Source organism: Tasmannia lanceolata, unplaced genomic scaffold (assembly GCF_043159265.1).
Source record: "Tasmannia lanceolata isolate RefF3 unplaced genomic scaffold, GAP_Taslan_0.1 ptg000023l, whole genome shotgun sequence".
NCBI lineage: Eukaryota > Viridiplantae > Streptophyta > Magnoliopsida > Canellales > Winteraceae > Tasmannia > Tasmannia lanceolata.
Window position 1 is genome coordinate 29,825,769 of NW_027518700.1, and position 10,934 is coordinate 29,836,702.

Below are 10,934 nucleotides of genomic sequence, written 5' to 3' on the forward strand. Positions count from 1 at the left end.
ACAAACACATGACTGATCATCACTACAATAGAGGACTAACATGCAATAGGTTTTTTTTTTTTTTGATGAAGTAGGGTGTCCCCACCCACTTTGTAGAGTGGGACTGATTCCCTCTGGATGCGCGCAATCACCCGTAAACCACGCGTATCAGGTAAGCCCTAGGGGGATTCGAACTCTCGTCTCTGGAGGGAAATGATATCAGCACTGTAACGGGACTTCATTTTGTTTACTTTTTTTTTAGAAGGTAACTAAAATTTATTTCCTGAAAAGAACACTATAGCCTGGGACAAGATGTCCCCTGATATTGTTTGAACGATTACATAAGCCACAACCAAAATACAAAAAGGAGAAAACAAAGAACAAGTACAACACTTAGGCTCTCAAGAAGACACACAAGATATCAACTTTGTCCACGCCTTCTTTTGCTAACTTATTGGTAGGCTCTCGAGAAGACACACAAGATATCAACTCTGTCCACGCCTTCTTTTGCTAACTTATTGACAGTAGAATTTGCCGATCTCCATATGAGTAAGCTTTGGGCGGACGATTCCGACAAGGTCCCTAATTTCATCAATTTCGAAGCAAGGTCCATAGCTCCTATTACATGCCCAAGCAATAGTGTTTGCCGAATCCCCCTCGGCTATTAGGGGCCCGAGGTTATTAGCTGCGAACCATCTAAGCCCAAAAAGTAATAGCCCGAGGTTATTAGCCGCGAACCATCTAAGCCCAAAAAGCAGAGCCACGCCAAAAAGCAGAGCCGCGACTTCTGCTTAATTTGCGTCAGAAAAACTTGCGGGTCCCGAATAAGAGAGGATAATCTCCCCATTGTGCTAGTAGCAATTTCAATGACAAAATAATATAAGTAGGCAGTAAAACTTCCGTACGAAAAATCCAAAACCAAGAAATACTTGCATTTACAAACTCGACAAATTGATAGTCTCCAATCAGTCTCAAGAAATAAACCCACACCATATAAGTTACGCTTCATCAGTAGGGAAAGTCTTTCCTCTCTGAAGGCAACATAGAGAGATTCATGAAAAATTAATTTGAAGTTTGTTAAAACAGCAGCCACCAACCTCTCCACATACTCTTTCAAAGAAGAGTAATATCCATTTGCTCAAGAAACCTAACGCCAAATTTACAAATAGATTAGAAACAGGTTTGGCATCCAATTCCGAGACCAATTGAAAGCATAACATATAAATCTAAATTTATGTTTTTGTCAATAATTAATTATAAAAAGCTCTTGTGCTAATCTCATGTAAATTGAGATCATAAATATAAATCTAAATATACCTTTTTGTCAATATTTGCATAATAAAAAGTTCTTACATTCATCTCATGTTCATCTTCACTTAGCCACAAACGTTTAAGAAAGAAATTATGGAGCATCAGGGTCCATTCAACCAACCATAGACAATTCACCATCAACTCCCGTAATTAGGAACAGTAATTCCAGGTAACAAAATTGGACCCTAAACATAGTTTTAAACAAAAACATTGAGAAATTAACATGTCATAAAAAACCACTGTGAAGTACGAATAAAATATGTTTGGCGTTCTGCAGCATAGTGAACCGGCATAGTCACCAGGATGGGAAGGCCCAAAAAGGATATCCAAAAACCAACTCAAGGTTAAAGTGAGCCTCTCTGCACCTAAATTTTATTCAAGCCTTGAACATCCATCTCACTTCTTGGATACAGCATGCAAATAGATAGTCTCCTCCACCAAGCGTCTCAAAGTGCTGATGAAGCTTTGGATCAATGACTTGAGTGATTGATGCAAAATGCATTTGCAAAGGACAATCGGGGAGCAAGGATCACTCATTCCTTGGCTGTAACCAACATCTTCAACAAAAATATCCCAAACCAATGATAAATATTCTTCCTTCTCCTTAAGCACTAAATTCTTGTCAGTACGAACCGCATCGAGTCCTATTTGATGCAGGGTAAGCTTCTATGGGATTACTTTCTTGTCCCGAGGAACACTGTTTGCAAACTCTACCTTTTCCAACCTAAATCTTCATAGCAAACAAACGCCTGAATCCAACATTTTACAGAGACACTAAGTCAAACAACAACCTAAAAAGAGAACAATTAAGAAAAATCTATTACTATGTCTCAATGTCAAACACATAGCCTAGGACATATATATTGAATAGAAAATCCATTGAAAACACGACCTATTGAATCATTTCAATTTCGATTAAAGGAGTCATATATTACAGATGTTATGTCTTGCAAATGAGCCTATGAAAGAATAAAAATCCAGTCATATTATAGATAATATTTTGCAAGGATTTTAAATGGCAGCGAACATTTGTTTGTGTCATAAGAAGTTTGTGCTTGTAAATAAAATTTATAAATATGGTTCAATATGTGGTAGGGGTTCAACTTGGGTCGGGTCAGGTTGGGTTGAGCTTATGCTAAAATATGAATAGGAATCAATCCGAACCTGACCCGATTTTAAGGTAAAATCTCAACCCGAATTCCCAAAAATTGTCCCGAGTTCCACCCCTAATATGTGAACCAATCTACCAAGGGGGATTCACAGCACGATGGGTCTTGATGATCATCTTAGAAATGGAAAGAGGGGGCTGCTCCAACTTAGTCGTTACAATATTAGCTTCATGGTATATCTTCTTTTTTTCCCTTGGTGATTTTTGACCTGGGTTAATGAACATTTTCTATAGAAAGATGGAATTTCTACTATCCATGTTTAGTCAGTTAATCAATCACCCAACAGCCAAAGCTTCAATAGGACTAAAATCCAAACCTAAAGCTTCAACTCAACGAAGTGAAGATTATAAAGTTTTTCTTTCTCTCTCTATTAGAGAAATGATTTTTTTTTCTACTGATCATTGCAAACTTAAACGCCATACTGCCACATCATAAACCCAAACTTTTCAACCAGACTAAAATCCAAACCAAAAGAGCTTCAACTCAACAAATGCTCTCTAAGTTTATTTCTTTCTATTATAAGATGATGATTTTTTAATGATCATTGAAAACCAAAACATTCCGTAGATAGATTTACCCAATGAAGGAAAAGTTTTATTCCTTTCTATTATAAGATGATGATTTTTTAATGGTCATGGAAAACCAAAACATTCCGTAGATAGATTTACCCAATGAAGGAAAAAGATTATTGGAAACCAAAACTCTATACTGTCAGATCATAACCCAAACTTTTCAACATGACTAAAATCCATACCAAAGAGCTTCAACCTAATGAATACCCTCGAAGTTTTCTTCCTTTATATAAGAAGATGATTTTTTAATGGTCATTGAAAACCAAAACATTACATAGTTAGATTTACCCAATAAAGGTAAAAAAAGATAACATCATTCCCAAACAGAAAAATCATGTCCAAGCATGTATATTAATCCAACGAACAATAATGGGACTCTAGATCAATGAAAATAAGCAAACATATCCAATTTGCATGTGTTCAAGGTAAATCAAATAAGAAACCTAACATGTTTTGTGTTGATCTTAGCAAACAAATTACAGAAAGATGAAGTTTTTAACCTTCTGTCCTTCTTCATTATCGATAAAAAGATGAAGTTTCTACTACCCATATTTAGTCAGTTATTCGATCACCCAACAACCAACCCTTCAATATGACTAAAATCCAAACCTAAGAGCTTCAACTCAACGAATTGAAAGATTTATAAAGTTTTTCTTTCTTTCTCTATAAGCAAATGACTTAATTTTTTCCAATGATCATGAAAACCCAAACTTTCCAATAGGACTAAAATTCAAACCAAAGAACTACAACTCAATGACTTCTCACTCTATGTTTTCTTCCCTTCTATAAGAAGAATTTTTTAATGATCATTGAAAATCAAAATTCTTCATAGATATAATGCATCAGAGAGATAGAATCCATACCACAGGAAGAATATCTCTAGTCTACAAAAAAAAAAGACCCAAACGGACAATATACAGAGACGAAAAAATAAATATGAACACACCACACACCACAAGAAGAATATCTCTGGTCTAAAAAAACCCCAAATGGACAATAGATAAGAGGCAGAAACAAAATTTGGACCATATACGTGTAACACTATGGAATCCCTTGGTGTGCCCATGCACAGTTGGATTGAATCCTTATAAACCGAACAAAGCTGCTTTGAAACGAAGAATAATTACTGTTCCTTTACAACATTCTTCTTCGAGAGTTGGAACATCTTGCATGTTGCTATGTTCGCTATAAGTAGCCAACATTTAAAGAACAATATTGTCACCCTAAAGCATCAAATAGAGTACTCACCGTATCATTATTTGTTGTTTCATCATTATCATTAGCTTTTTTAAAAGGACGATAGCATCTCAATCATTGGTAATTCTGTTTGTTCATATCTATCTTTAAACTCACTAACAATATTCCTTTGACTAACTTTGCAATGTTCTAGATGACAAACAGAGCCCCTAACTATAGAGTATATTCCTTCTTTTCTTGTTTGGAAACAGTTTCCTTTTTAATTATATATGGTCCTTTTACAAATATGCATTGCATGTTAATGCCCTGCTTACTTAGGTGGACTGAAATTTGTGGGAGCACTTTTTAAGTGCTTCTCGTAAACATAAAATTAGAAGGCTGGTGATTCTCTTGTTGTATAGCTAATACTTACTTTCACTCTGCTTCAGTTATTTGAGTTTCTTAAGAACAGGGAAAAACCAGCGAAAGAAATCAAAGCAGGAATGGCTACAATGGGGGTGCGAAGTTGGAAAAGAGGAGAAGCAAGGGAGAGAAAAAGGAGAAAATAAATAAATATCATACACAACATCAGGGAATAAGCTATATTCATGATCCTATAGTCAGTAAAACTTGTGAATTGGCGAAGGAATAAATCACAAAAATAACGAACAATACCATGTATACCTTGAGTATTCAAGTCATGGGAACTTTTAAATCTTCATCTGATCTGATACTTTATTCATTAAGGTTTTGAAGCATTAACAAAGATACAAAATCTATTTAATGGTGATCCAGCTCCACCCACAACAATGCAATTAGTGTCTGCAAGCAGCAAACCAAGAAATGTTGTAGCATGGATGATCATTTTCTTAGAGCTTGTATAGTTCCATCAATTTAGTTATGTATTAGGGAACACAATTCAAATCAAATTCTAGTACATGGAAACGTACCTGTCTTGATCTTCGCATGAACCATTCCACTAGCTCCAACAATTTTGCTCTTGCATTCATCCTGCTGATCGCATCATATTAATAGAAGATAACAGGTGTACAACAGATGAATAAATTTTCAAAAATTGGAAAAGTAGCATCCACAGCATAAGGGTATAAGATATATTCTAGAACTTGTAGCTAACAAAAATTGTGTACTAGTGAAGGAATAAACTGCAAAAAGAAGAAATACTACCATGGATTCCTTGAGTAACCTAGTGTAAATACCTACAACCAAGCTCATATACTACTCGGAGAAAAGAAAGTGTATGGAGAGAGAGATTGTGTGTGTGTGTGTGTGTGTGTGTGTGTGTGTGAGTGGTGTGTGTGTTAAAATACCTATAAAAATTTCCTCAACCAAAATAACATCATCTCGGGTTCTCATAGTGGATGCTTAAAGGGTCCTGATGTTGTTGGCAAAATCGCCTACTCCCCAAAGGTATCCGGTAAGCTTATCACCTAAAAAAGGTATCAAATCAAGAAAGTAATGAGATTTCCATGATCAAATAAAAAATGAACAGTTACTTAAAAAGAAGGAATAAAGAAAACATGGAAGATCAGAGTATTTCCAATTGTCCAAATAATTGCAGTCCATGAGCAAGAATAGACCCGAGATAAATACAAGCTGCCAAATATGGAAAAAATGCAAACAATTGGAAGTTCCAAAATAACAGTGTGCATCTTAATTTTTAAACAACTGCAAGATACAAATACCTCTACACAGCCATGATGATCATGGTGACCTTGTTTTTTCATTGATTTGTTGGGTTATTGGATAACCAAAGTAAGACTTGCTGAATTGGAATATGGAGAAGCTAAAGAGATATGGAGAAGATTTAATTGAAAATTAAGTAAAACCAAATTAATGCTTCAATAAAACTCAAATAAACCTAAGAGCATAAATGCTATATGGAAATAGTTTGGAGTTAACTATGAGAATGTGCAAATAATGTTTGTAGATTAAACCTGGTGATAGCTATTGGACATATGAGAGCCACAGCTAATTTGCACCGTCATAGGCTTTTGTGAGAAGACGGGGAGAGAAAACATATTTGCAACTGCCCGGGTTCTGTTCTTTGCTACCTACAATCAACAATGTCACATTTGAATGCACTTCAGCGTATAAAGACTACTTGTTAGACATTAAGGAAAAGCTTACTATTCAAATAAATAGAATCCAGACTGTCGTTTATAAAGCTCTTCTTGATGCACATTGAAGACCTCCTGTTCTACATTAAAAAGCTTTATAGCCACTTAAAAAATTTCATTACAAAAAAATAATTGTTTGTCCTGCATAAGAAGGCCTTATAAGTATGTAAAGTTGAAAGATATGATAATCATTGCTTCCCATGGCTCTATATTTTGGTTCCCACCCTACGCCCAAGGAGCATATTGGAAATTATCAAACCCTTCTTCGTCTAATTGAATATTAGGCATCATAGAGCAGCATTTGGAGAAATGGATTTCTTGATGGCTGGAATGACTGACCGTGACAAACAAACCATGGATATCTATTTTTCATCCTATAAAACAAAATAATCATCTCTTACTTCACTAAAATAAAATGTGCCCTAAAAATTCACATCACTAAAATAAAATGTGCCCTAAAAATTCAGCTGATCAAACCCAAGTCCCAGAAATTCAAAATAGTAAAAATACCCATAAAATAAAATAAAGTTTTGGATTTTAAACCCTTACTTTATGGTCATGATTTTCTGTATTCAAGTTCTCTGCAACTTCCAGTGTCCTTTATGCCATTTTTTACTCACATGCACATGAGACTCATCTTTAGAAACGCCATTAGAAGATTCAGAACCTGGAAAAAAATGGAAAAAAAAAATAGATAACAAGATTAGAGAACATGAGATTCATGAAATGTTTACAGAAAAAAGAAGAAAATTTAAGGAAAAATGATGAGAACTTATGTTCAGAGGCAAAGCAAGAGATGAAAAATGCCGAAATGGCCTGGATAGAAGACTCAGACCAAAATTTCCTCTTCCCTGTTTTGTTTTTTTACACATAAAAAGTAGGAAGGGAAAACCGGGACACGTACAAAGGCTAAAAGCTAGGAGACGACACCTGCGATGTGCGAGAGACATGTGGCGGGGAAAAAGCAAAACTACTGAAATGACAAATATGCCCAGGCGAAAAAGGACATAGCAGGATAGCAGAGGAAACCCAAGCAGAGGGATACAGACGGAATTAACCAACGTCAAAGCACGTGACGAAGATTCAACATTCAAGGTAAATCACTAAGGAAATGGCAAAATTGTCCTGGCCAAATTGGGATGTAGGAGGAAGATTTAAAAGACAAGGGTAGGGAATTATATAGAAAGTTGGTTGACGAAAATACATGGGTTTAGGCTTTTAGAATAGTAAGGATTTCGATTTCGTTCTAAGCCGAAACCCCGAAATTTCAAACCATGGCTACTATTAATGTGGAAATGCCTTTACTAACAAATTTCTTTCTTTTCCAGGCTTGGGCGAGAATTTCAAAGGTAAGCCATCAAAAGTCGGTTCTTTATTTTATATGGGTAGCTTTATGGAAAGTTAGAGTTCAAATAGGACAAAAGAAAACAAAGAGTCTCACTCATTGTTGACTAATATGCCAACCAAGTGGGTCCTACCTATGTTGCTATATAAAAAAAAGGCATGCTTCTATTTTTACGGGCATGTATACTGATCCATGCAAAACAGTAGTAATCTTGTTTCCATTAATAACAACACTCAAGATGGCTGCATTTGTTATTGTTAGCATGTGGGTCCCACATATTATATATACCAATTTTGACTAGAAAATTCCAACGTTGGCTAATGTATTTTCATATTTTGCATGGATTTTGAAAACTTAGCAAGATGCCAAAATGGTGGGCTGATTTCCGAGTGTAACATGATGCTTGCTTAAATTGGATGAATACATCATCCTTCTTTCCACAAATAACCGAGTATATGCCCTTGTTTTTTAATTGTGCAACCCAACTTGGTAAAGGCAACACTCCACAAGATGGTCCAACCGTCCATTTTTATGGGGTACTTGAATTGAAATCAAAAGTTGGGAACTATGGTCGGGATCAACTATATTGGGTCATAGAATTTTAACCGATGGAATGAGCATGGGATTAACAAGAAGGGTGCAAGTGGGTGCATGGTGTAGGACACATGTCAACCACTTTAAAGTGGACACCATCTAAATTACACGAAGAATCCTTCCAATTCTATATGACATACCACCTAAAAAAATTGGACGTTTCCCAATTTTTTTTTCTTCTCTCTTTCTCCAACAGGAACCGTTGATGGGCCCCTTTCTTGAGTGTGAATATGATACAATTGAAGCACCCCATGTTGGTCCTACTCATGTCGGCTGAATTCAATTTTAGATTTGAATCGAAATTTATATGGGATCCACCAGCATGGACAAATTTCACTCTGAAGCCCTCCTTGTAATACAAATCAATCTTATTACAGTAGGTCCCATCTCTAGTTAGCCAAATCACATGTTCATAAAAAAAAAAAAAAAAAAGTGTGTTCCATACCATAGCCGAATGGCCCTTGTAAAACCCGAAATGTCCTGTTGGTCGGCTCCGCTTCTAGTTGAACGAAATTCCGTGTGACCTTGAATAATTAATGGGCCTAAGTAAATTGGTTGTGCTCCCTGCTGACCATTTCCGTAGAATGATCCAAACACTCTAATTGAATTACTTCCGTCGGATGATCCAGACCATTCACTTTATTGTCTTATTGATACCCCTTAAATTAATTCCATGAAATGATCCCATCCATTCAAACTATGGGCCATAGCGGGTAGCAATTCCATATTTGATATTTTCTTTGGAATTTTATCTCTTTAGATCAATTTTCTGTGAAAATCTAGAAATATCCCTGAAACACCAAAACTAAAGAAAATACCTTAGTAGTACCGCTCTAATCAATAAATATGCTTGTTTTTCCTACCTACAATTCACACATAAATGTGCTCATCAGATTTGATCAGGGTGATCGGGGCAGGTCTATGGACAGATGGACTTTATTTGGACAAAACTTTGCCGTCTTGACTATAATGATAGTCAGGACGGATAGAGACTCAGAAAGCAGTAGAGCCGGACGAAGCTGAGACCAAGACGGTCTGGACATTTATTTGAGCAGAGCTCCGCCGCTTTGACCATAACGATGGTCAGGATGGGTCTGAACTCTATAAAAAGTAGAGCCTGATGAGGCTGAGACCAAGACAGTCTTGTACAAGGCTCTCAGCCTCTTCTCATCTATCATCTGCAGCTCGTTATGTCTGGCTTTAGCCCATTCAGACTCTGGTAAGTCAGCTTCTATCATCACTCTCAAAGAGGAAATTCTTAGTTCAACAGGGAGAACTGCCTCCATTCCGTACACCAAAGAATACGGAGTCACACCTGTAGAGGATCTAATTGATGTTCGATAAGCCCATAAGGCATATGGAAGCTTATTCGACCAATCCTTATAAGTCTCAGTCATCTTACTGATAATGACTTTGATATTCTTATTCGCTGCCTCTACAGCCCCGTTTGTTTGGGGTCTGTAAGGAGATGACTTGTGATGTCTTATCTTGAACTCTTCACATAGGTGTAACACCTCTTTCTTGAAATGCGACCCATTATCTGAAATCAACTCATGAGGCACGCCATATCTGGAAATTATGTTGCTACGCAAGAACTTCGCAACTGTGTTCGAAGTTATGGAAGCATATGATGCAGCCTCAATCCACTTCGTAAAATAGTCAATCGCTACCAAAATGTATTCATGCCCGCTTGAGGACTTCGGAGGAATTTTTCCAATGATATCAATTCCCCATACTGAGAACGGCCATGGAGAAGTCAAAGAGTGCAACTCCGAAGGAGGAACATGAATGAGATTTGCATAGAGTCAACACTTTTGGCATTTCTTTACAAATGTGAAGCAGTCTGCTTCCATTGTGGGTCAATAGAATCCAAGTCTCAAAATCTTTCTTGATAACATCTTACCATTCATATGCGGTCCACAAACTCCCTCATGAGTCTGCTCTATAAGCTCTGCAGCTTTGTCTTCTTCTACGCACACGAGTTGGATGCCATCAAATGACCTTCTGTACAGGTCTTCACCGCAAATAATAAAGTTGGCAGCCAACTTTTGAAGAGTCTTTCTTTCTTTACTCGAAGCCTCCTCTGAAGGATGCCCTTTACCAGCAATGAGATTCTTGATATCTGTATACTAGGGTTTCCCTTCTGGACACCTGGCTGAAATCTCTATAGCATTCACATGCGTAGGAGCCCACTGTAGTCTGACAACTAGCGGCTGAACCTCCATTGATACAGAAATGTCTAACATCGAAGCAGGAGTTGCCAAAGCATCGGCAAAATGATTACTGGTCCTTGACTAGTGTGTGAATGTGATGTTCTTGAACTTATTTGCCAGAGATTCCAAATACGTATCGTAAGGGATCAATCTATCTTCTCGAGTTTTTCATTGCCCATTAATCTGGTAAATGATGAAGATGGAATCCCCAAACACATCAATGTCTTGAATCTGCAAAGCTAAAGCTGCCTCAAGTCCGGCGATACAAGTTTCGTACTCTGCCATGTTGTGGTGCTTCAAACTTTAACTTGATAGAGAAAGGAATATACTCCTTCCGAGGGAATACAAGCACAACTCCTACTCCCTGTCCTTGATTGTTGATAGCTCCATCAAAGTACATAAGCCACTTAGTACTCGAAGTCTCTTCTTTAATATCC

The 10,934-nt window shown here is 36.9% G+C and overlaps 1 long non-coding RNA gene across 5 annotated transcripts; it reads right to left on the reverse strand.

Moving 5' to 3' along the window:
- Window positions 1-1,281: 1,281 nt before the first annotated feature.
- LOC143856834 (uncharacterized) lies at window positions 1,282-7,208 on the reverse strand. 5 transcript variants are annotated; one of them, XR_013238379.1, is made up of 7 exons: window positions 6,895-7,200; window positions 6,685-6,719; window positions 6,356-6,420; window positions 6,163-6,279; window positions 5,536-5,655; window positions 5,158-5,218; window positions 1,282-2,039 (listed from the first exon to the last, which is right to left on the reverse strand). It is a non-coding gene; the product is annotated as an uncharacterized LOC143856834 (long non-coding RNA). The 5 variants fall into 5 exon arrangements; XR_013238377.1 differs by lacking the exons at window positions 6,356-6,420; window positions 6,685-6,719 and having other exon boundaries at window positions 6,895-7,012; window positions 7,118-7,208; XR_013238380.1 differs by lacking the exon at window positions 6,685-6,719 and having other exon boundaries at window positions 6,895-7,198.
- Between the last annotated feature and the right edge of the window lie 3,726 nt (window positions 7,209-10,934).